The sequence below is a fragment of the Trichosurus vulpecula genome, chromosome 4 (genome assembly GCF_011100635.1).
Source record: "Trichosurus vulpecula isolate mTriVul1 chromosome 4, mTriVul1.pri, whole genome shotgun sequence".
Classification (NCBI taxonomy): domain Eukaryota; kingdom Metazoa; phylum Chordata; class Mammalia; order Diprotodontia; family Phalangeridae; genus Trichosurus; species Trichosurus vulpecula.
Window position 1 is genome coordinate 39,453,640 of NC_050576.1, and position 26,837 is coordinate 39,480,476.

The window sequence follows — 26,837 nt, forward strand, 5'->3', positions numbered from 1 at the left end:
ATGACCAAGGGGCTTGGCCAAGGTCACATAGCTACTAAGAGGCATCAGGTCCTCTCTGCCTCCACTGTACTTCTCTATAGATTCACTTTTTCTTTATGAGTTCCCATTGCTTTTCCCTCAAGTAGTTTTAGGCATTTCACTCCTGATAAAGGTTTAAGCCTGTTACGGGGAAAAAAAAGGAACCAACAAAAAACCTAAAACTAAAACCAACTGAAGAGTGACCCATGACAATTTATTTTAATGTGCTAAATATATCAAGTCCTGATGTCTCAAAATGCCTACTAGTTTAAATATGGGAAGAGCCTAGACAGAGCTAGATACTTAGGTGAAGATGAACCTAAATGACTCAAAGTTTTATTGCTGTAAAATCTTATAAAAGTAACAGAAATGAGCCATCTTGATGCTTTGAGGAGGATATCCTCTTCAGAGAAATATGATCGTTCTTAACGATAATATTTCCTTCCTACTGAGCACAGGCAGGACCAATCTTCTGGCAGAACCCACAGAAATAGGTTTTTTGAGGTCAGGGTCAAGACAAGGGAGCTTAGTTCTGTGTTAAGCAGTTCTTTTCACAGTTCATTATTACTAAATAACAAAGGGCTTAGGGGGTATAAACTTTACAGGATACAGGTGTGAATACCATAGGCCAATAAATACTTATAAATCCTTGACTTGCCAAGATTTATTAGTTGGAGGCTGAGCAATGGGGCTTAAATCCCTGTCACTTACTATGTAGCTTTGGAGATATCACTTACAGATGTTTCCTTGTCTGTAAAATGAGAGGGTGGAGTAAAGGGTCCCTAGGTACTCTCCGAGATACGAATCTATGTTCCTATTTGAAAAACCAAACAAAACCCCCCTGACCACACCATCCTACCTCCAATCAAGCTCCTTACAAATGTTCTAAATTCTCAGAATTGGCATCATAGGGTACCCTAAAGTAGATACACAAACTTTCAAGATCTCTTCTTGGCTTGTAAAGACCTAGCTATCTACCCCAACCATTTTCAAAGCTTTTTCATATCTTTAGTATTCTGAAATAAGTATATCCTTATCTAGGAGCTTTTCATTAAAGTAGTTAAACCATAAACAGCTTATCTCTGGCTCCTTTCACAATAACCTGGTCTTGCATAAGAAAGCCTAGAACGTGTTGTGTTGCCCTGTAAATGTGTATATATGTGTTTATAGCCTGAACTGCAAAGTTAAACACCTATGGCTACAGACTACAACTTGTATTCATTTTGTGTTTGATGCATTCACAATATTTCCCCCATTAGAATTTAAGTTTCTTGAAGGCAGAGACTAATTTTTGCCTTCAATTATCACCAACACCTAGAACAGTAAGCACTTAATAAACGCTTGTTGATTGATTAATAGAGAGGTGATCTCGGACTAAGGAAGGACTAGGTTTGAGTCCAGCTACTGACACTTCCGAGCTCTGTGAGCCCGGGCAAGCCACCTCTCAGTGCCCTCAGTAAGGGCATTATCAAATAAGATAATATTATCAAATACTAATATGTAAGATATATAAGATAATATTATTAAATAATTACAGTAAGACAAATAATCAAATGAGGTAATATTTGTAAAGCTCTTAGCATATTGCCTGGCACATAGTAGGTATTATATGTTATTCTTCTTTCTATGATATAAGTTGCAGAACTGATACAAATCTGCATTGGTATAGGGTATTTCCTGACTGGGAGGTTCCCTAAAACCAATGAAATATAAAGTCTGGTCCAAAAAAATACATATTTGTGCTCACCTCTTGTTTTGTATACGGTATTACATCTGATCTTCACAAAAACTTGGTGATACAAATAGTGTATGATTATCTCCATATTACATATAGGAAGATTAAAATTATATGCAGAAGGTCATAAAATTGCAAAAGGTAGAGTTGGGTCTGAATATTAGTTGTCTAGTTCAACCAAACTGAGATCTAGAGAAATTAAATGATTTTTGCTCAGGAAGCATATATAAGATCCAGGATTTTAAGCGGAATTCTATGACTCTAAGAATGATGCTCTGAGTTTTGGCAGCTGTAAATCTCTTTGGAAAGATTCCCCAAGTACTTCTTCAATGAAGATTTCTGCAATGTATTGGCATAGGATATGCCAGGATTGTTCTTGAATGAGAAGTCTAGATCAGAAAAGATTTTACATAAAGGACCAACAAAATCATACGTCTAATAAGGTAAGCTGTGTTTATTTCCAACAGATATTAAGGCAACAGAATACAATGGATCAAAGATAAAAGATGGCCTCTTTCCTGACTAAGGATATTTCCTACTGTCCACCTGGGCCCTGAGGGTCAGGACCAAACAACAGAAGAAATGCAAAGAGGAGGGGCAGCTAGGTGGTGCAGTGAGTAGAGCACCAGCCCTGGAGTCAGGGGGACCTGAGTTCAAATCCGGCCTCAGACAACTGACACATGTACTAGCTGTGTGACCTTGGGCAAGTCACTTAACCCCAACTGCCCTGCCCCCCCCAAAAAAAAGAAATGCAAAAAGGAGGTGACTGTACAGTGGCTGCAGGACTCTGAAGACAAGAATCAAGGAAAACAAAATATCAATCAGCCTTGCAAAAATATTAGTGATGCCACAGTAACACTGCCCAAATCCTGCAATTTGACAGAATCCACAGCAGTCTATACAAGTGGTCCCAGCATCTGTCTCTATTGCCCATCACAAGAATACCATAACCTCAGATAAGAACAAGCTGACACATTTATTTACATGACTTCCACTCTGAGTGACAAAAGCTAGCAGAAATGAGTAGAAAAACATCTAAGGACTGAAGCATTGCCATTTTTCTAAAATAGCTGTAACTAATCATAGGAGCACAGGTCTAGAACTGAGCAGAACATTTGTTGACACGCACGAAGAAAGGGGATTTTTCTCACCAGAAGTTCCCTTTACCAATGAAATCCCAGGTTGGGACCCAAGAAAACCCATCATTGTGAGTCTAAAAGGAAAATGGGAGACGTGTGTGTGTGTGTGTGTGTGTGTGTGTGTTATTTGCCTTTCTCTTTGTTTTGGTCAACATAAAAGCATGCCCATCACCCAAGCCTCTTCTACAAAGTGCCTCTGCCTTGTAAAAAAACAATGGCCCTCTACATACGGCCCACAATGTGTTTTCTAACTTCATGGATGGGCACCGCTGCCCATTTGCATGTAGTCCCATTAGCGATGCCTTTGAAGGCCAGGACGATGGCCCCAATCTCATACCGTCTAGTTGAAATACCTTTTGTAAAGGTCAATCGTTCACTAAGGAAGGTTCTTTAAAAAAAAAAATCAGGCTGACTAGACTAAAGCAAGGGAGGTGGGAAAACAAATGCTTATTATTCCTTGAGAACCAAAAGAGGCATGTTTTCTTTTTCTCTGCTTCTAGGGTGGTAAAAGGAAAGGGGGACAGAAAGGTCCTGGGCCGTGGGTGTGCTCTGGCCATTCCCAGCCCTCAGTGGGTGTTTCTGCATCACTGTCATTCTATGTGGGCAAGGCAGGCCTTGCAGAAAGTGCCCAGGGAGGAGTAAAAACTACAAAGAAGGAATTTTCAAAATGCAGTAACCAATTTAATAGCACTGCCATGCTGAATTTATATTGCATTTTCTAGTTTTCAAAGAGATTGCCATGCCTGGTATCTCACAAGCTTCCTTTGGTACAAAGTAGGGCAGGCACAATCACCTCTCTTTTATAGATGAGGAAAGGAAGGCACAGAGATGTCACACATTTTGCTGAAATTCACACAGGTAGAAAGTTCCTCAACCAGAATTAAACCCAGGGCTTCTGGCTCTTCTACTATTTAACAAGACTGTTTTCCCAAACTAAAACAGGCTCCAAGGAAAGAAGAGAAATTTTTAAATGCTGGGAAGTCCAGGAAGTTCTGTAATAATGCTAGATCACTGACTGGATTCTCCTATCTGCCCAATTCATTTGGGTCAAGCTCAAAATGTAAGTCAGTAAAACTGCATGTTTTGATACGTTAGGTATGAAACTTGCATAAGTGGTAGATCAAGGCTGCTATACACTCCTCCCCCTTACCTTATCTCCTCCCTGGCCCCCATTAGCACATTCTCCTTCTTAAAATTACTTTGTATCACTGTATTTTATATATTGTATATATTTGTATATTGTAGAATGGAAGCTCACTGACTATGCAGTTTTGGTCTCGGTAGCTCCAGTACCTAAGGCACAGGAGGCATTTAGCAAGTTCTTGTTGAATTAAAATTTACTTCAATACCCCAATGGATCTGTGAACCTCACAATACAGGCTCTTGTTCCTAAAGAACCAAGAGTGACCTCTTCATTCTGTGCAACAGTCTAATCTACTTCACCTAAATCACAACCAAGAGGAAAGAACACTGGTTCTGGAGCCAGAGGAAGCAGGTTCAAATCTTGGCTCTGTTACTTTTTTGTTGTATGACCTTTAACAAGTCCTTTGACCCCTCTTGACTTCAGTTTCCTCATATGTAAAAGGAAGGGATTGAATAAGGTGAGCTCTGAGGTATCTTCCAATTCTAGGTCTATGATCCACCATGAACAAAACATTGTTTGGCACCAGGAATACTTACAACATATGCACAAGACAGTACCCTAAGGACCTTAGACAAGTCCCTTATATTCTTTTACCTCAGTTTCTTCTTCTGTAAAGTGAGAATGGTAGACAGGATGACCTCTAAAATCCCTGGTAGCTTAAAAAAAATTATATACTTTAATGCTATATTTCTAGATGGTTTTTATTCAAGGGGAAGGGAATGTATATAGTTAACTGAGCAAATCACTTCCCTGCCCCCATTTTCCAAACTTTGCTTACGTTCCTCAGGAAAGTTACACAATTGTAGTCCTAAGCACATGTTTTCTCTTAGGTTGTGAAATGGACTTCATGAATTTAAATAAAGCATTAGGACATATTACTTTTATTTTGGAGTGCCTGGCTAGACAGCTAAATCTGTCTGAATCAGGTCCTATTCATTGACGGAGGATGAATATTTTCCTTAAACTTAAGAAAGTTTAAAAAAGTGTGGTGGTTAAGGTAATTGGCTTCTTAAGTGACCCAGCCATTTACTTACCAAAGAGATGATCAGAAGCAGAACAGAAACTGGACCTGCAGCATCCAGGCACAGAATGAAAGATACCTCCCCGGATCTGAATTACAAACTTCCTGTGAATCTGAGACTGTCATCAATCTCACATAATGTTTCCTGCCCATTAAGATTCTCCTAAATCGTTTACTGTTGTTGCTGAAAAGCCTTGTATCAGTACTGCCTCAAGACCCACACACAGAAAAGCACCATGGGAATTTCTGGGAGACACACACACACACACACACACACACCCCTCAAAGCCCAAGTGTACACAGAGCTTTTAAGGAAACACTAACAGGGACAGGTTGGGGGTATTTTCCACTGGTTTAAAAATAAAACATTCTACTCATAAAAAATAAATCTAAGAATCATAGGAACAGGAAGCAACAGCTGGATTTATCATCCTTTATTTCCTCTGAGAAGGCTTTATGAAAAATTCACAGGCAAGAACAGAGAGGGATTAGTAAGGCTTTCCCCCATGTTCCTTCTCCAGCCTCACTCACATATTCTTTCTCTTTCTCTCTTCTCTCCTTTTCCCTCTTTCTCTCTTCTCTCCTGCCCCTTTCTCTCTCTGTCCTTTTGCCTTCTCTCTCTCTCATTTCCCCCCTCTCTCCCCTCCTCCCCTCCTTCTTCTCTCTGCTGCTGCTTTAATTGGATTTGCTGCTACTTGCAGCCAAGCAAAGGATGGCCAGCAATCAAAATAATAAGTAAAACTGGATTTACTTTGTGCAGCTTCCTGTGACTGAATCTTGGTTTTAGATACACATGGAGCTTTGAGAAATGATGAACATGATTTAAAAGCAAGCAAATGCCGAAGGGGACCTGGTAGAGTGTCTTAAGGAATGTCTCTTTTGAATTGCCATATTTTTGTGATTGCCTGTTGAGAAGTGGAAGAGTCCTGGACTGGTGGCTGGAACTTAAGATTGTGATCTCAACTTTACCACTAAGTAGGATAGTGAGGTCGTGAAGTGGATATAGCACCAGGCCTGGAGTCAGGAACACTTAAGTTCTAATCTGACCTCAGACACTTACTGGGCAAGTCACTTCGCCCTGTTTGCCTCAGTTTCCTCATCTGTAAAATGAGCTGGAGAAGGCAAACCACTCCAGTATTTTTGCTAAGAAAACCCCAAATGGGGTCATGAGGAGTCAGACAGGACTGAAAACTACTAAACAAAAACAAGCTGTGAGGCACAGGAGATGTCTCCTACTTACTTTGGCCCTTACCTTCCCATCTGTAAAATTAAGAGGGCTTGCTTACCTGATCTTTAATGTTTCTTTCAGGCCTCAAACTCTGTGATTCTAATCAAGTCCTGCAATCAGAACAGGTGTTCTTAACCTGGATTCTGGGAACTTGAGTTTTCAAAAAAAAAATTTTTTTTTTTGATAACTGTGTATAATTGATTGTATTACATTATTTTGGTATACTGTATTATATGCTATGTAACTGTATTAGATTTAAATATAATTAAATATATCATATTGATTATAATACAAATGATTCCTCTGTAATTTACCTACTTTATTTTGTGCATTTAACATTTTTCTGTGAAGAGGTCCATTGGTTTAGCCAGACAGCCAAACTGGGACACAAAAAAAGTAAGAATCCCTGGCCCAGTCTAACAGCCTCATCTTACAAATTAGGAAATTTAGGGGAAGACCATAGTCAATCAGGCAGTGTTAAGATTGGAATCCAGGCCCTGTGACTCCAAATCAGAAACCCTATCATGTTGCTCTCTGAGAAAAGACATTTGTGATTGCTCATCACTATCGCAAATATTTCTCCTTATGGCTAAAACGCTACAGAGGCTTGGGTGCAGCACCAAAGAATTGATTTTATTTTTATTTCTTGTAAATGTAAAGAAAAAACTCATTAGCGATAGGAGTGATCCAAATGGTTAAACACAGATGTTTTGCTTCAGAAATAGATTTAAGCAGAGTCTCAGCAGGCTAGATAAAGGGCACATAATTTCAGAATCTTATATTTAATGGCATATTTTCTAGGGACATGATCATTTCTATTTTTACTCTGCAAAATTAGGGATTTTGTTCTGAAAATACAGTCTTTATGAAATTCTGTAAATATAATTTTGAAAAGCAGCTACAGTTAGGGTCTCCTCTCTTCCTATTCCTCTGGCCTTTATTCTCCTGGCAAGAGTAGGGTTGGTAGTGGTGTTTTGAAAGTTACAATTTCATGTAACATTAAAGATTTAACTTCGGGCCAACAACCCAGGAAATGCGAGCATGTCAACTTATTCACAATCTCCTCCACTCTCTTATTGCTCACAGACAGAGTTTTAGATAATTAATTGGGCTGTTAACCACATGCTACCTTTTGTTGTGTTTCAGCCCAGTAAGTTTAATGGGAAAGGGAACACACTTGTGTAAAATTCAACTTCTTGCAGCTTGAGTGGGATGCCTTACCTTGCAGCATCAGCATGCACCAAACAGATTTTCCTTTCGATATGGCCTGTGTTGAACACCATCCTTCCACTGGCTTGGAACCAATGCCATTACTTCCAGCCCCTTAGGGCTTAAGGGTTTTACCCTTGCCAGTAATGTCAGGAATCAGGAAGCATGATAGTGTGGAAATTTCACACTCTGGAGATGGAGGACCTGGATTAAGATCCCATCTCTTGTGTCTGTTTAAACACCTATATAACTTTGAGCAGTTGCGTGGTGCGCTAGCTAGAGCACAGGGTTTGGAATCAGGAAGACTCATCTTCTTGAGTTCAAATATAGCCTCGGACACTTACTAGCTGTGTGACCCTGGGCACGTCACTTAATCCTTTTTGCCTCAGTTTTCTCGTCTGTAAAATGAGCTGGAGAAGGAAATGGCAAACCCCTCTAGTATCCTTGCCAAGAAAACCCCAAATGGGGTCACGGAGATGACAACAAGAACAGTATAACTTTGGGCAAGACACTTAACATAGCAGTTTTGTTAACTGTAAAACTAGGAGGAGGTTGGATTTCATGGTGGAGGGGTAGGGGTGGTAGCAGTTTCTAGCTCTGGATCTAAGACCCTGGGGTCCTAAGTCTTTGAAATTAATTTGCCATAACCTGTGACTGCAGAAAAAAGCACAACTCAAATACCAACCAAAAAACCCTCCAAAACCAAAAAACTCAACAACAGCAATGGGGGTGGGGTGAAGAACCTGGCCCCCAAACACCTACGCTATTCTAGGTAATATAGAAATACTGATCACAAAATATGATCATCTCAGCCTCCTCAGCCTCAGCTTCCCCTTCTGTCTAGATCTTGAGGCAGCTAGAACTAGAGGCAGCTAGAGGGGCACAGTAGATAAAGGGCTGATCCTAGGTCAGTTCAAATCTGACCTCAGACATGTACTAGCTGTATGATCCTGGACAAGTCACTTAAGCTTTGTTTCCTCATCTATAAAATGGAATGATAACGGCATCTACCTTCCAAGGTTGTTAAGAGGATAAAATAACATATTTTTAAAGTGCTTTGCAAACCTTGAAGCACCATGTAAAAGGAGTTATTATTACTTGACTATTTTATTCCATGGTTTCCTGATAATCATTTGTGTAAAAACTGCAGAGTGAGAAAAAAAAGACTTATCGAGAATTAATAATAGTATCCTATACATCACAGGCCCTCGATAAATGATGATAATGATATTAGTAAATTGCCGTACCAAACTATAGAAACTTTTAACTAAAACGCCTGGACAAAAATCGGATTTCTATAGGAATTTTACAGAAATAGGAATCATAGATTTCTATAACTGGTAGGACTGGAAATTTCCAGGGCTCTGGGAAGCTTAAAAGATCAAACTAATTGTCTTTTGTCAGGGTTCGTGGTCAGGAAATTTCAAAATACAAATATGCAAAATACAAAAACAAAAAGCCAAAAAAATCCAATAGGGTAGTGGTGTTACCATACTTTCCTGGAAAAACGCTCCTGTAACAAGGCTTGTCATCTCCCACCCAGCCAGCCAGCCTCTGGCTTCTTCCCTGCTCTGTGGGGGCAGGATCTGTCACACTGCGGCAAACTTTATGCAATAGTTCAAAATGCAAAAATTATTTGTGGGCCATGAGTGACTCCACTTAACAAGTTACTAAGCAAGCTGCCTTTGTAGTAAGGCAAAGCTGGAATGCTGTTAGTTATCACCAGGGACGTTGGAAGGCCAAGTTAATAGCCCTACTAGCAAGGAAGTGAAATCACTGAAGGTTAGTGCTGGATGGGGCGTTAGCCAGAAAGGGGGTCTCAGTGCTTACATGTGCACTAAGACTTTTGGGACACCTTACATAAAGAAGTGGCTTAATTTAAAAGCCAAGGAAAATGAAGGACCTTACAGCAGACCCCTAATTCCCAAGGTGCATCACTTCAGTGGCAAGAACAGTGTATCAGGAGTAGGGAAGATCTGGATTTGAATTCTAGGTTGAACTAGCTGTGAGACCCTCTACTCAAATCACTTAGGCTCTCTAGGTCTGACCTTCTTTATCTGGACAACGAGAGTCTGGCCTTTAGTTGAGTTCTAAGGTCAGCTGGGTGAAAGAGTGTTGGGTCTGGAGTCAGGAAGACTTGAGTTCAAATCTAGACTCAGACACTTACTGGCTGTGTGACCCTGGGGAAGTCACATCCCCGTTTGCCTCAGTTTCCTCATCCGTAAGATGAGGATGATAATAACTGGATTTACCTCCCATGGCTGTTGCGAGGATCAGATAAGATAATAACTATAAAGTGTTTAGCACAGCACCTGGCACAAAGTAAGTGCTGTATAAACGTTAGCTACTGTTCTCTCCCAGGGTGGTTATGAGGGTCAGAGGAGATGACGATTATAAAGCGCATGGCAGGCACTAAGTGCTATCCAGATGTTCCCTATCACTGTTGTCATTAGCCTCAGTGTCTCTCTCCACAAAATGAGATAATAACAGCACCCACCTCCCAGGACTGTTTAGAAGGATCAAGAGATAATAACCTCAAAGCACTTCAGCAAAGCGCCTGGTATATAGTAAGGGCTGCCTAAGTATTACTTATAATTTACGTTTGTTTATTCTCATTTTTATTGTTGTTCCCTGCCTTTTTGATTTAGACGATCATAGATTCAAAGCTGGACAGGACTTTAGTGGTCGTCTAGTCCAACCCCCTTATTTTTTGGCAGAGAGGTAAACTGAGTCCCAGAGAAGTGAAGGGACTTGCTCAAAGTTATGCAGGGGGTAGCTGGCTCAGCCACGTATTTACTACTGGCCATGGGGCTCTAGATTTCAAGGGGCTGGTCCTCTGTCTCCAAATCAAGCCACCTCCACTTAAGGACATCAGTCAGGGGGGCCTGAGTTCAAATCCGGCCTCAGACACTTGACACATGTACTAGCTGTGTGACCTTGGGTAAGTCACTTAACCCCAATTGCCCTGCCTTCCCCTCTCCAAAAAAAACCCCAAAAAAACAAACAAACAAAAAACATTCACAAGTGACTGTGCTCAGAGACTGGAATGGGTAGATGGGACGGTACAAATACTAATAAGTACACCATTCTTGCTCTTAAAGAAATTTTAGCCTAAGTGGAGAGACAGTACTTAACAGAAAAGGGGACATTACAATAAAAGCTAGATGACGCCGTGGTGAAATGAATGGTGCAGACAAGGACAGCTAAGTGCCCAATCAATCTCTAAGGTTGCTTCCACTGAAATCCCCTGTGATGGGAAATTCTAAGCCTTAACCTGACTTGCCTTTTCTACCTTTCTTCATACACCAGTGTGCGATGGAAAGAACATGGGATTTTTACCCAAAGAACCTGGGTTTGAATCCTGACTCTGACACCTACTGTCTGCACAACTTTGTGAGGCGACAAGCACTGATCACCTCCTTTTTAAGTGTTGGGCCCTTGTTAGTTGTCACTACTCTTCTGACACTCGGCTTCCTCATCTATAAATTGAGGGTTTTTGTGGACTGGAAGGTCCCTTCCAGCTGTCAATCCTATCATCCCATGCTCCTGTTCCTGATGATCCAACTGTTCAGAAAGAAAAGGAAATGTTCTTCTCAGTTGACTGAACTGAATTTGGGAGCAGAGGAAATGCTAACAAGCCACAAGTGGCCAGTTCAGAAGAGGAAGAAGGCAGAATATTTGAGAGCAAGGAGAGGGAAGAAAGAAGCCCAGAACCTGAGACACTGCAAGACAGGGTGGAGTAAGTTAGTGGCAAGGTTATTCCAGGCCAGGGGAGGAGAATCAAAGGAGCACAGATAGATGGTTTTTGGCTTGAACATGTTTAGCTTTCGGGTTCCAAATCTGCCTGAGTTTCATGCAGGACTTGACTGCTTTCTGCTATTTATTTTTCCTGTTCATTCACATCTTTAGCATTCAGAGACAAAATGAAGGGAGCCACCAATGCAAAAAGCTCCGTGGAATGATGGGAAGTCGAATCTCTGTTCTTTGGGACACTAAGAGTTTTCAGCCTAACCAAAACAGCCTCTTTGTACATAAATTAATAACTACAAAGACACTTGAGCTAAATGGATTTTTCCCACTGCTTTCTTGGTTTTGAAAGGAATCAGAATTGATGTCTTTAGTTTTCACACCCCAGCAATTTCTGTATAACCCTTTCCCTCCCCTGTATGGAGCCCTCCTATATAACAGAGAAAAACAGGTAAGCAAAAACACAGCATTCCATCTCCCTCCTCCTTGCCTTTGCATAAAATAAGCTGTACCTCATGCCTGGAGTACCCTCCATACTTCTCCCTCCTAGAATCCTTAGCTTCCTTTAAGGCTCAGTTCAGGTACCACTTTCTCCAGCATTCAGTTCTTTCTTGATTCTACTATCCATCCCCAATTGCTAGTGCCTCATCCTCCAGCCTGGAGCCAGGAAGACTCCAGTTTGAATCTTAGTATTTTTTTTTGAGGGGGGAAGGCAGGGCAATTGGGGTTAAGTGACTTGCCCAAGGTCACACAGCTAGTCACTGTGTCAAGCGTCTGAGGCCAAATTTGAACTCAGGTCCTCCTAACTTCAGGACCGGTGCTCTACTCACTTCGCCACCTAGCTGCCCCCTCAGATACTTGTTATTTTTGTGACCCTGGGCAAGTTATTTCACAGCTTCTTGCCTTGGTTTCTCCATTTGTAAAAATGGGGATAATAGCACCTACCTCCCAAGGCTGTTTTGAGGATCACACGAGATAACAATTTAAGGCATTCAGCATAGTGCCTAGCACATAGTAGGCACTTTATAAATGTTAGCCATTATTATTGTCTGTTATTTACTTTGTATATGGTTAACATTAACATTAACATACATAGATATATGTAGATGTTATTTTGAAACTATTGTACTTACGTTCCTTGACAGCAGGGACTAGTTTGTTTTTGCTTCCCTGGTGTCTTGTGCAAAGCAAGCATGAGAAAAGGCATGGATCAGGGGTGGGGAACCTGTAGCCTCAAGGCAACACATTCTATGAAGTTTGGATCCAGTCAAAGGGCAGCACTTGGGAAACTAGAGGGCCAAGTATGGCCTCGACACAGAAGGTTCCCCACCCCTGCATAGATGAATGACCAGGGTAGAGACTAAGTCTTCCAATTCATGTAATTCATCAGCCTCTGCCTCTTGTCTGAGAGGAGGGAGCAATGTTTCTGTCCTCTAGGACGGCTGTTTTTCCATTGTTTCCTTGGCCTGTGGTTCTCTCTGCTACACTAACCTTACTATCCACAGTTGGGGGTTTAGAATAACTATCAGAAACAAAATAAATGACAACCTGGTTTGTTAAGTGCCAAGTGCCTGGGGATACACAGGAAAAAAAAAAGCATTCCTGCTCACCAGGAGCTTCCATTCTAATACTTGGGGGGAGGTTACCTATGTGGAAACTGATGGCCAGGGAAGAAGATAGCCTAGACTGGGAAGACTCAGGGATGGTCAATTAAGCTATAAGACAATTAGGGATGCATGCCCTTTCCAGAAGCAATGATAACATCCTTTTTATTACTGTGGCTGGATGGGTATTTGGATTGGTAGGAAGATGGAAGTAAAGAACATTTGTGTGACTCGGGGCCAGCTAGATGCAGTGGGCTCTCACCAAATAAGACACCAGGGCCCCAGCAGCCCAGCCCTCATAGAGAAGTTAGGGGGCCTACCTTTTATTCAGGGTTTCTCCAGGGTTGGACACAAATGTGTATAAGCTACTTTGTCTTTCTCCTCACCCTCTCTCTGAATCTTGCCCCCCCAAATGCCACCTGGATGTGATATGAGCAGCAAGCAGGCTTTATTGAAGAAAGGAGGAACTCAGGGCATGGTTGACCAACAATACCTCCACCCCCACTCAAAAAAAAAAAAAAGCTTGGCCAGGTCAGGGAAGCAAGGAATAGGTCATTAGGAAATGGAGTGTGGGTCTGTTTATTATTGAGGGGGCTAGAACAGGGGAGAAAGGAAAAGAAAAAGGGAAGGTAATTTTGTGTCTCCATATAGAGGATACTTTCAGGGAACAGCCACAATTCTATTTCCCAGATGACAAAACTGAAAAATTCCCTTCAGAGATGAAAACAGCCCCACCTTTTTACTGTTCTCTAAGGTCTGCTAGGACATTGTGACTTATGTTTGAGCTGGCACTCTGCCCTGCGCTAGCATTCAGGGCTGAGTTTTCACCCGTTGGTTGAGTCCAAACTGCACATGCTGTAATTATAATGAACAGGCTTTGCCTTGGGAAGGGATCAGAAAATGTACCTCCTGAGCGCCTTCATTGCAGAGGTGGGGAACTCTGGATGTAGAATCCTGTACATACTAGGTCAGACTAATTTTGCTAATTTTGCTGATATGTACACTGCCCCGCGCCACCCCCCCCTGCCGCTTTTTATTATATTTAAATCTCTGTAATAAGGGAGAACAGGTATGTAATGGGAAAGTTACATTTGGAAAGGAAGGTGTAAAAAATAAAAGATATTGATGGGGAAAAAAATGGTAACAAAGCCCTTGGAAGGCAGAACCACCTGCTCCTTTTAAGATTTCTCTCCCCGCTCTGCTCCCTTGTTGATTTTACAGAAAGGATCCCTTTATTGGTTAGAGGTACAGGTGAGGAAGGCCCAGTCTGCAGAAGCGGGATTGTGGGTGGGAGATCAGAAGGGGCTGAAGACCAAACAAGACTACCAGGTGAAACAAAGCATGTCTCCAAAGCCACCCTGGGTGCCCCATACATGGCATGCAAGGATATGGGAAGAGGAATCTTGAGAGAAAATCTGGCCTTTCCTTGTGTGGTTGTGGGTGGAGATAATCTAACCACATCCTATTCCACCAAATTCTTAAGAAGGCACTCTAAAAGAGTAAGAGATTTAAGGGGTGCCTGATCCAATTTCATTACTCAGAGGGAAGCCCTTTAACTGCACTTAAAGGAAAACGGGAAGTGGAGGAGGGGAGAGAAGCTCTTTGTTGACTACACACAGGCTAAATAGGTTCTCATTAGTCAGGAAAACCATGGGGAAACTGGTCTCCCAAAGGTTACGAGTCAGATGGCAGACTGTAAATGTTTGCTAGCTTGAATCTACCAAGGGCAGCCTCCTCCTTGGCTCTATCTGTTGCCATACGGACTGTGAAGGAGGCTAATGGCTATGGCACCAACCTCTTCTGGTTTGGTATTAAGAGCCCTACCCCACTGCTGAAGCACAATATTTGGAAAAACTATTGAACTTTTCTTTTTTCCCCCTTGGGAAACATGGATAAATGTTTTCAATAAAACATTTCTCTCTAGGAGCTCTGACCCTGTTATGCCTAACCATCACTTCTGGAGATGAGCAGACAGCGACCTGTTGGCAGCACAGTTGGGACCAGTGCGCACGCATCCCGGGGCAGCTAGAACGACTGCTGGACACCTGGAGGCCGGGGAAGTGCCTTGTGTCATTAAGGGCCAGGGGCAGATCAGGTTTGGAAGAATGTCTGGCCCATCGTCATGCAGGAGAAAGCTGCTGCTTGCACACTTTAAAAGGGGAAATAGAAAGCTGGAGTTACTGAACCTGTCAGAGGGTTAGCAGGGATCTCAGAGGCCATTTAATCCAGCCCTTACTTAAACAAAGATCCCCTCCACCTCTGGCAAGTGGTCATTTAGCCTGTGCTTGAGACCTCCAATGAAAGGGAAACCCCTGCCTTCCAAAGCCGCCCATTCCATTGCAATGAGTATGCTCATTGATGACATTGTTTGCTTATGTTAAGTCTAAATATGTCTCCCTTCATTGTCAACTCACTGTTTTCAGTTCTGCTCTGTACAAGATTAGTAACTTATCTCTAGCCTTCTCATTTTTCCTCTCTAAAATACTCCTTTTAGGGGTAAAGGAGGCAGCTTGGTACAATGGCTAGAATGCTAGACGAAGTCAGGAAGCCCCAGGTTCAAATCCTGTTCCAGACACTTCCTAGATGTGTGACCCTGGGCAATTCACTTCAAACCTCTGGATCCTCAGTTTCCTCATTTGTAATATCACAGAGCTAGACTTGATGCTAAAAGTCCCTTCTAGGGAAGAATTTAGGACCAAACAAGAGAAAGAAAACATTATGAAGTGCAAAATGGATAATTTTGATTATGTTAAATTGAAAAGTTTTTGCACAAACAAAGCCAATGCAACCATGATTAGAAGGGAAGCAGAAAGCTGGGAAACAATTTTTACAGCCAGTGTCTCTGATGAGTGTCTCATTTCTCAAATATATAGAGAATTAAGTCAAAATGATAAGAATATAAGTCATTCCCTAATTGATAAATGGTCAAAGGATATGAACAGGTAATTTTCAGAGGAAGAAATTAAAGCTATCTTTAGTCATATGAAAAAATGCTCTAAATCGCTATTGATTAAAGAAATGCAAATCAAAACAACTCTGAGGCACCACCTCACTCCTATCAGATTGGCTAACATGACAAAACAGGAAAATGATAAATGTTCAATACGTGGGAAAAGTGGAATACTAATGCATTGTTGGTGGATTTGTGAACTGATCCAACCATTCTGGAGAGCAATTGGAAACTATGCCCAAAGGGCTATAAAATTATGCATACCCTTTGATCCAGCAAAACCACTTTCTAGGTCTGTAACCCAAAGAGATCACAAAAATGGGAAAAGGACCCACATGTACAAAAATATTTACAGCAGCTCTTTTTGTAGTGGCAAAGAATTGGAAGTTGAGGGGACGCCCATTGATTGGAGAATGGCTGAACAAGTTGTGGTATATGAATGTAATGGAATATTATTGTGCTATAAGAAATGACGAGCAGGCAGACTTCAGAAAAACCCAGAAACACTTATATGAACTGACGCTGAGTGAAATGAGCAGAACCAGGAGAATGTTGTACATGGTAACAGCCGCAGTGTGTGATGACTGACTCTGACAGACTTAGCTCTTCTCAGCAGTGCAAGGACCTAAGACAACTCCACATCCAGAGAAAGAACTATGGAGTCTGAATGCAGATGGAAGCAGACTATTTGCTCTCCTTTTCTTTTGTTGTTTTCTTTTGTTTCTTCTTTTTCCCGGTTCCTCCCACTAGTTCTAATTCTTCTTTACATCATGACTCATGTGAAAATATGTTTAATATGAAAGTAGAGCCTATATTAGATTACACCCTGTCTTGGTGAGGGGAGAGGGGAGGGAGGGGGAGAAAATTTAAAATTCAAAATCTTATGGAAGTGAATGTTGAAAACTAAAAATAAATTAATTATAAAAAAACAAAAGTGCCTTCTGGCTCTAAATCTAGGATCTGTAAAGTTGATCGCGGTGTTTCTTTACTCTTACCCATCCAACTCCATATCTGCATAACGAAGACCTTTATGACCCAGCTCAGATGCCTTGGCCTGAGACAGCTTAGTGAAATAGTGGATAGAGTACTGGGCCTAGAATCAGCAAGCTCTGGGTTCAAATCTTGCCTCCAGACACTTATGAGCTGTGTGACCCTGGGCAAGTCATTTAACTTCTGTCTCACTTTCCTCATCTCTAAAATGAGGGGGCTTAACTAGACAGACCCATGGCCCCTTCCAACTTTAAACCTATGATGCTGTGACTGCCCCTTTTCCTTAGCCCCAAACTGAATTTTCCCTTGTGGCAAAGTGAAAAAAAAAAAAATATCCAAGTGAGTAATAGCCCTCTTACAATGTAGATACTCTTCTGTCCTTGGAGTCCTCCAAGGAGGAAGGTGTATCTCATGATAAGTTCTTTGCACCTTCACTGGGTTTTTCAATTATTTAAGAGTTTGATTTCCTTTAGAGAACTTTACATTCACATTGTGGTAGTTACTGTGCATATTATTCTCTTGGTTCCGTCAATTTTACTGCATCAGTTCATACAAATCTTCTCATGATTCTCTGGATTATTCCTCCTCATCATTTCTGATTGTAGTATTCTACTACATTCCTTTATTCCTACTTTCTTTCCAGCTTATTGCTACCATTAAAAAAAATGCATTTGAGGAGGATGAAACAGACAGAGTGTAGTGGAAACAACAAACACAAACTTGGACCGACTTTGAGAGAGTGCAGGATAGAAGGGCCTGGCGTGCCATGGTCCTTGAGGTCATGAAGAGTTGGACACGACCGAATGATCAATTAAACAACAACAAATTTATATGCATACTGACCCTAGTTTCTTTACTTTCTTTTTTCTTTAAACTTTTTTTTTAAATTTTTAGTTTACAACACTAGGTTCTACATAATTTTGATTTCCAGATTTTCCTCCCTCCCTCCCTCCTCCTCTCCCTCCCCAAGATGGCATGGAATCCCATATAACTTCCACGTATAACTTCGCATTGAATTAATTTACACACTAGCCAAGTTGTGGAGAAGAATCATGACTAATGGAATGAATCATGAGAAAGAAGAAACAGAACCAAAAAACAAAACAAAACCGGAAAACAAAAACAAAAGAGAGAAAAAAAAAAGGGGGGGAGGAAGGCGAGCATGAAGTATGCCTCAATCTGCATTCATACTTCATAGTTCTTTCTCTGGATGTAGATAGCATTCTCCACTGTGAGTCCTTTGGAGTTGTCTTTGCACATTGTGTTGCTGAGAAGAGCAAAGTCTGTCAGGGTTAGTCCTCACTGAATCCATATATCTGTGGTTGTGTATAATGTTCTCCTGGCTCTGCTCCACTCACTCAGCATCATGTCGTGTAGGTTTTTCCAGGTTGTTATGAAGTCTGTATCATCCCCATTTCTTATAGCACAACAGTATTCCATTACCTTCATATACCACAGCTTGTTCAGCCATTCCCCAATTGATGGGCATCCCTTTGATTTCCAATTCTTAGCTACCACAAAAAGAGCCGCTATAAATATTTTTGTACATATGGGTCCTTTTCCCACTTGTGTGATCCCTTTGGGATACAGCCCTAGAAGTGGTATATTGCTTTCTTTGAACTTCTTTAGGAGATATGTCCAACGGCAGGATCACGGGGTACAGGAAGTCTTAATACTTCTCTTATACAGAATGACTGGGCCAATTCCTAGCATTACACTCGGTGCACTCACGTCCCTGACTTTCCACAGAACCTCAAGCATTGACAATTCTCATCTTTTGTTACTTCTCTTTCAGTTCGAATGGTACAAGGCAAAATATCTCAGACTTCTCTTAATTTGCATTTTTTTTGCAGGTTTTCATGTAGTCACTTCCAGTTTGTAATTCTTTTGAAAACTAGTCCTATTTTTTTTTGACCATTAACTATTAGGAGAACGGCTCTTGGTTTTAAATATTTGTGTCAATTCCTAACTTTGGATGTCATACTCTTATTACTAATATTTGATGCAGATAATTTCCCCATTCTCTCGTCTCTTCTAATGACATCTTCACTGAATTTATTTGTGTAAAAAATGTTAAATTTTGTGGGGTGGGGGGAGGAGAGACAGGGGGAGGAGACAGAGAGAGAGTCAGTCTATAAATGTCTAGTCTAGTGAAGTTTCCCAATAATACCATATCATGACTGAGCACCAAGTCTGTGATCTGTTTCTAGAATGCATCAATTATTTTCTCCTTCTGGCAAGATGGTTTCTAATATGTTCCCATCAAACTATCATATCTATTTGGGTCTTTGTATCCCTAGCAACTAGTGCCGTATCTTGTACTCAGTATATACTTAATAAATATTTGTTGATAAGCCAGAGAAGAGAGACCTATTTCTCCGTCTGTTACCTTTCTTCTTGCAGGGAGACCAATCAAAGTTTTGTAAAGCCATAGTAATTACCTGGCATTGGCAGAAAAAGAAATACATTTCAGCAAGTTTGGAAAGGGAGAAGTCCAGGGATATGTTTCAATTCTCTCTTACTCATGTTACTAATTTGGAGACCCACTTTCTATTCAATGCACCTGCTCCTTGTGGCCAAGGCCTTCTGGGTGAGCCTTTAGTAATGGTATTGAGTTTTCTTTCTGGTTTCTTCGCTTTTCTCACTGCTATCTGATAGGCTGATATGCTGAAGTTCTCTTCATCTGTACCTAGCAGATTCCTGTTAATACTATCACGTAAATTGTTAACTCTTGGTGGAAATCCAGCCCCCAGTCACTTCTGCCTTCTTTCTTTTTCTTCTTTCCTAGATGTGACAGATGCATCTGACATCTCCACTGTTCCGAGGTTCTTCTTTCAAAGCTTACTGATGAGGTAACTCCCCACAGATTTCAGGTCTTTTCTCTCAGACCTCCCTTTTGTCTCTCTGGTGGCAGCTTACCCCAATTACAAACAAAGTACCAACTGAGGAATAACTAGCCTCTTGAGAGCTGGACTCGAAGATTCTTCTGAACTCCTCTGGCGTATACACCTTGCCCTGAGGTCCAGCATGCCTCCCAGCTCCAAGCTAAGGCAGAGAGGGCATGGGGCAAGAGTCCATAGTAAAATTAAAGCACAAGAGGGGAAGGTTATGTTTGGTGGGAGGGATATGACCTTTCTTTGGACAGTTTCAATTTAGAGAGAGCAGCAGGGCTTTGTACGTACTCCTTTTGAAGAAACTTGGAGTTGTAAGATGGAGAAGACTTGGGTTGGTAGTGGGGCAGGAGGACGGGAAATAACAGTTTCTTTAAGTATGTGAAAGGCAGACAGTCACATGTAATAGGGATTAGACTTGTTCTACTTCCCCTCCCCCCGCCCCCTTTGAAGGGCAGAGCGGAAGGCCAGCTTCAGCCTTTGTAGTAAACACTTTCAGGAGAAGAGATAACCCAAAGTGGAATGAGCAGCCTTGGGGGGCCTTCAAGTGAAGGCTGACTGATTACTTATTGAGTAAGAAGCATAGGGGATCCTTCTTTGGGTTCAGGCTCAACTAATCAGCATTTATCAGGCACCTACCAATCATCAATCTAGGTGATGAGGACAAAAAGACAAACGTTTTAAAAAAAAAAAAAAGGGCCGTGTCTTTGGAGAGCTTATATTCTACTGGTGGTGGGGGGTGGAGGAGGTGAGAGGAATAACATTCACACAAATAGACAAATATGAACTATATACAAAATGAATATGAAGTAATTTAAGGGGAGGGGACAGGCACTAACAACAACTGGGGAAATAAAAGAGAGAGGCCCTTTGAAGGAGTTGGTACTTGAGCTGAGTCCTGAAGGAAGCTGGGGGTACCAAGAGGTAGAACTGAAAATGGAGAGCATTCCAGGTCTGGGAGTGACCTTTGCACAGGCTTGAGGAATGGAGATCACATATAGGGAACACCAGCTTGACCGGAATCGAGAATGTGTGAAAAGTCAGACTAGACAGCCTTCCAACTTTGGTTCTGGGTTGAGACTACCAGGTGGCAAACTGAAATCGGGCAATTTCATATATCAATGCCACAGCCGATAATGATGGGCGCAATATGCAATAGGAGATGTATGAACCTTGGAGTCAGCAAAATAATCTGAATGTTTGACAGATGACACAGTTTGGCAAGAAAATTTAGGGGACCTATTTAAGTGTGCTGTGAAACCACACCAGGAGCATCTTGCAAAATTTTCACCCCCTCAACAATCTTCCAGTTTAGACACCCAGTCCACCATGATAAACATGCCTTTCACCATGACCTATGTGGTTTCTTCAAGATACTCCATCGACCAAAGCATATTTACAAACAAAAAGACTAAACTAAAATCATGCAACAACTAGAGGTTTCCTGCATGAAACACAAGTTGTGACCATCAGCCCATCTTGAAGCAGTGGCAGACTCTGAGACATTAATTAATCACAGATAAGATTCCTCCGCATGAATCACTGTCACCACTCCAGTGATAAACTATGGCAAACACCCCCAAACTGCACATTAGGTCAAGGAGTTCCCTACGCTAGCATGTTCCTTCCGGAGGAAAAGAAACATAACCAACAGACCCGAAGGGAAAAAAATATGGGAGGGGAAAAAAAAAAAGGATTTTGTTTTTATGGTTTTTGAAAATCCTGTTCTTCTCTCGGCAGTGAGAATGCTGTGACCACTATAGGAACTACTACATGCCAGCCGTCAAATAAGCCACTTAAAAGCAGATCACTGCTGTTCACCTTGTTTGGAGCAAAAGCTGGGGAGAAAAAATGAATCTGCAGAGAAAATACAATGAAAATTGGGGGGGGGGGAGGTGCCAAAAGAGTCAGGTTCTAAGACCACCAACTCCCTCTGTGACCTTAAGCAGGTCACTCTCTGAGAAGGGTTTTGATTTATTGACCTCTAAAATCCTTTTCCTCTCTAAGCAAATGATCTTGTGCTCTTGAGAGCGAGAGAGGCCTAGAAGACTGAGGAAAAAGGAGAGTCTAGCTAATGTAGAAAAGCACAGTTAAGACCTAAAAGATAGAAATTTTCAAAGTCCAGAAGGAGGGGTGCTTTGGAATTTCTTCCTGACAATAATCCAATTTTCTCTCACTGTGGTTCAGAGAAATGTCCAAGAGAAACTCAAAATCGACTCCACCCCCCACCCAAAAAGGGGAAATTGCTAGATTCATTCCCCTGCCCCTCCTGCCCACTTCCTTTTCTTTGTCTAATACTCAGAACCTATCACTCTTCCCCTCTATTCCTCTCCATTTCCCCCCCCAAGGGTCAATAAGTATGAAAAATATATTTCTGGAGGATGTTTGTATGCAGAGCCCATGGAAATCCCTAAATAATTCTCTGGACAACATAAAAGGCCCACATAGAGGTTCTGTTTGGTCTCCTATGACCTGTCTCATCAGAAGTCCCATTTTAGCACCTGAAAACTTCATAACAATGAGATTATTGTATCCACTGTAAAAATAGATTGTGCTTTCAGACTGGAAATCAGAAAGCCCAAGTATTAATTCCATTTCTGCTACCTCTCTAGGTCCCAGTTTCCTATATTATAAAATAAGGGGGTTGAACTAGCTGATTCTGAAACAAATTCTTATTCTCATGGGTTGGCCTGACTCAGGTAAGCAGTACAAGGGACGGTTTTGACTGTTGATACAGTACCAGTCCATACTCTCTTCCTCAAAGGAACAAGGCTAAAACATGATGAAGACTGGAGAATCAAGAGAGAATGAGGGGAGCCCAAAGAAGGCAGAGACTCATCTTCTGCAGACTCTAAAAGCTTCCAGTGCTCTGGGAGAGTTCAGGTGCCCCATAGTGGGCAGCTGACAAACACTGAAGTTTAACACCTGAAATTCTGAGACCCTCGTTCAGATATATATGTTTGATGAATGTAACCCAACTCATTACCATCTTCTCATTCTTCAATTCCACTGAAGCTCAAATCCCTCCTTCAAACAGCCTTCCATAGGTATTACAAGGATTATTAGTCCCATCTTAAGGGAGGTTTAGGAGCTTAGAATAGTGAAGTGACTGGGGTTGGGATCACAGAATTAAGCAAGTATTGCAGGCGGAATCTGCATTGGGATTTCTGCTGGCTCCAAACCCAGTGACCTTCCAATTACACCACACACCACCAATACTAATCACTCCTTTTAATTTCTTTTGCAGGCATGGTTGTTAAGACACAGTGTGGTATTGTGGATGGTGCTAGATGAAGGTACAAATTCTACCTCAAACACCTAACTAAATGTAAGCTCTCTGACGGCTCACTATTGTCTTTGCATACTCAGCACATAGCAGAGTGCCGAGTACATACAGTAAGCATTTAATAAATGCTTGTTACCTACAATGAACTGAAATGGCACATCAGCTGTATGACCATGAGTAAGTCACTAAACTTGGAGCTTTAAACACTTCTTTTGTATATAGGGGCAGATAGGTGGTACAGTAGATAGAGTGCCAAGCCTCGAGTCAGGAAGACTCATCTTCCTGAGTTCGAATCTGATCTCTAGCATTTACTAGCTGTGTAAGCCTGGGTAAGTCATTTAACCCTTTTTACCTCAGTTTCCTCATCTGTAAAATGAGCTGGAGAAGGCAATGGTAAACCACTCCAGTATCTTTGGCAAGAAAACCTCAAATGGAGTCACAGAGAGTCAGACACAACTGAAATAAATGAACACCAACAAAAATTTGTAGATACTTTAAGACTGTAAGTTACATGCAGGTTGTGATCTACATTAGGGAAGGGATGGGGTCCCACACCCATGAAACAACAGGCTGTCTATATAACTCATGTTTTTGTACCTAATCATGCACTTCTATTTTTTTTCCCTCTATTTTGTTATTTAAGCAATCCAAATGTATTTGCCATCTCCCCAAATGAACTGCATACTTTTGCAGGGCAAGACTGGTTTCTCATAATCTTGTTTATCTTTTCACAGCACCTTCAGTATTGCTCAAAAAGACAGATCAAGTTAAATACTGTAGACCAGAGGCGTAGCCCCAGGGCTTTGCACAGTGCCTGACACATAGTAGGCACTTCATAAATGTTTATTGGATGAATGAATGTCAAACACGCAGCCCTGGAGCAAACCACATTAAAACGTAACTGAGAAATACTGAACAAAAACAAAAATACTATAGGACATAAACAATGTTAATATGTGGTTTTCTAAGTCAATATACAGCCAAGAGGGATCCTTATGTATGGTTTAGTGGCCCAGGTTTTCTATTTGAGTTTTTTTTTTTAAACCACTGGGCCAGACTACATAGGGAAGACAGTAATGAATGACGCTTTTTTCAACAGAGATCTCAAAAACTGGCAAAGCCAAGATATATAATTATGACGGGCTTTAAGACTCCGAGTGTCTACTAGAAGTCTCATTTCACAAAAAGCCAAGTATCTGATGAATCTTTTAAAAAAAAAAACTTTTAAAAAAATATTGGAAAGACATCAGTATATAGCACCATGGAAAGAATTAGGGAGATGTGGATTTCAATTCCAGCCCTGTCCCTACTACCTGCCTGAGCTTGGCAAAGTGGCTTCACTATTATGGGCCTTTATTTTTCTCATCTGCAAAATAGGGGGCTTGAACCAGATAACCTTTGATGTCACCTTCTACATCTAGGCTCTTATGCCACCTGACTGGTCTTGGTGACAATTTCCCCTTTTTGAAAGTAAAAGAAACACAAGGAAGAAGTAATTGGTGAAGTGAGCAGAAAGGTTGGGAGATGAGGAGCAGACGATCCCGAGGAAAGGAACACTGAGTACGGACAGATGTGTGCTGTAGATTTTAGGAAAGCAGATTTCAAAATCAAAATAACAATCATGACACCACAACTAGAGACTTGCATCTCTCTCTTCTTCAGTATCTTCCTCCTGGTTTCTTCCTCTACCTAAAATACGCTCAGATCTCCCTTAAAACAAAATCCTATCTCTCCCTCCCTCCCATTCTCCCTTCACCTCTTTCTCTCCCTCTCCCACCCTCTATCTCTCGGTCTCTGTCTGACTAGCTCCACTCCCTTTCTTTACTAAATCTGAAGAAAGAGGAATCTAGACTCATCATCTCCATCTCCTAATCACCTGCTTCTCTTCTTGATCCTCTGAAATCTGGCTTCATCTACTCAAATTGTTTTCTCCACAATCGATAATGACTACTTAATTGACAAATCAAATGACCTTTCTCCAGCTGATGCTTCGACAGCATTTGAAATCACTGACCCTTTGTACTGATAATCTTTTCTCCCTTTGCTTGGGAGGAAGAAAACATTTATTAAACACCTATTATATGCCAGGCACTGTGTTAAACACTTTACAAATATTACTATACTATTATCACACCTATTTGGTGTACATCTTAGCCTTTCTATTATAGTGTGAGCATTTGGGGGGCAAGAATTATGTCATTTCTTTTTGCCTTCATATTCCCAGCACTCAATATTTATTAAGCAAAATGTTTTCTGAACTGAATCAAAAGAAACCAAGAAGCTGAAAAAAAGGAGAGATGCACAAAAGATGGAAAAGGAGACATAAAATCAAAGACAGGTTTAAGAGTGGCACAGATCGGAAGGAATAGTTTCAATGAGGCTAAAATCCAGAGTAAGGTGAGTGGTGGGGGTTGGAAAGTGGTGGTTGTGGTGGCTGGCAACAATGAAAAAGGCTTTGGTTTTTTGGCGGAGTTATACTTGGACCAGGAAGAACACAGACTGTGTAAGTATCTGAGCTCACTGCTTGGGGGCAGATGGTAGAAATGTCAGCAAATTATAGAGAAGAAACAGTACATTATTCAATTGTTATTTTGCTCCCACTCCCTTTATCAAGGAAAAAGACCTAACTGGAAAACTAGAAGAGATTGAGCAAATATGGTTTAGAGGAGATGAGTGATAATAAAGATGTTATAAGAGACCTATGATACATTAAATGCTTTTGAGCATCCTAACCCAGATGAATTACCTGACACATTACTAAGAGAACTAAGATTATTGAACAACTGTTGGTAATATTTGAGGAATCCCAGAGAGTGGGAGTTGACAACAGTCTGGAAAACAGGCAAATATCCTACTTTCCACAATGGGGAAAAAAGGTGAATTCCAGGGACTGTGGATCAGTGGAACTTGACGTCAATCCCTGACAGAATTCTACAGTGGATGGCTTGGGAATGATGGGAAAGGGAAGTGTCGATTATGGTGATCCAGTAGGCACTTGCTAAAAGTAATTCCTGTCAAACTAAGCTCATTTCCTTTTAGGAGACTGCTAAATTTGCCCATTAGGAAAACAGGCACGTGCCTTAGATCCAGATTTCAGCAGGGAATATGAGCAAGTATTTCAAGATATTCTTGTGAATAAGATGGAGAAGTCAGAATCTGATGATAGTAAAGTTAAAAAGATTCCCAGCTGACTGAATGATCACATTAAAAAAAAAAAAAACTAGTGATAAATTGGTTCATGTTGACATAGGTTCTGTGCTCTGACATGTACTGTTTAACTTAATTTTCATCAATGGCCCCAAGGAACACATAGACAGACTTCAAGCTCTTTGAAGGCAGGAGCTGTTTCACACTTGTTTTTGTATTCCCCAGTGCCTAGCACAGTGCCTGCCACAGTAGGCGCTTAATAACCACCTCTTAATTGATAATACAAAGCTGTGGGAAATGGCTAATGGATGACGGAATAAGATTCAGAAACAAAGCCAAATTGAATCAGAGGTAAATACAACACCCTGTATTTGGGTTCAAAAAATCAATTATATAAGTGCAGGTGTGATTTAGTGAATTTCTAGCAACTATTTTCTGGGTTTTAGTTAAACTCAAGTTTAGTGAGTCCCTTGAACAACCTGGTTAACAGTGTAATCTAAGAGTGTTTACAAAGAAGGTAACTGTCCCACTTTACTCTGAAGGGATCAGATCACATCTGGAAAATTGTGTTCAGATTTGGGTGTCCCATTTTGTAAGGGACATTACTAATAAACTCGTGCCCATCCAGGAGGGTGACTGGGGGAGTGAGGAGATTCAAAACCGAGGCAGAGGAGGCCAGCCAAAGGAACTGGGATGTTCATTCTACAGAAGATCTGAGAGGAGGATGG

At 41.2% G+C, this 26,837-nt stretch overlaps 1 protein-coding gene across 6 annotated transcripts in view; it reads right to left on the reverse strand.

Annotated features, from left to right (window-relative positions):
- Positions 1-26,837, reverse strand: part of LRRC8D (leucine rich repeat containing 8 VRAC subunit D) — a 141,261-nt gene that overhangs the window by 15,446 nt on the left and 98,978 nt on the right. The window contains exon 1 of one of the 6 annotated variants that reach the window (XM_036754742.1): positions 5,071-5,094. The exons of the other annotated variants lie outside the window; for them this stretch is intronic. The gene's annotated coding sequence lies outside the window, so the exon portion shown is untranslated. Of the gene's footprint in view, positions 1-5,070; positions 5,095-26,837 lie in introns of those variants that run through there. 6 annotated transcript variants of the gene reach the window in all.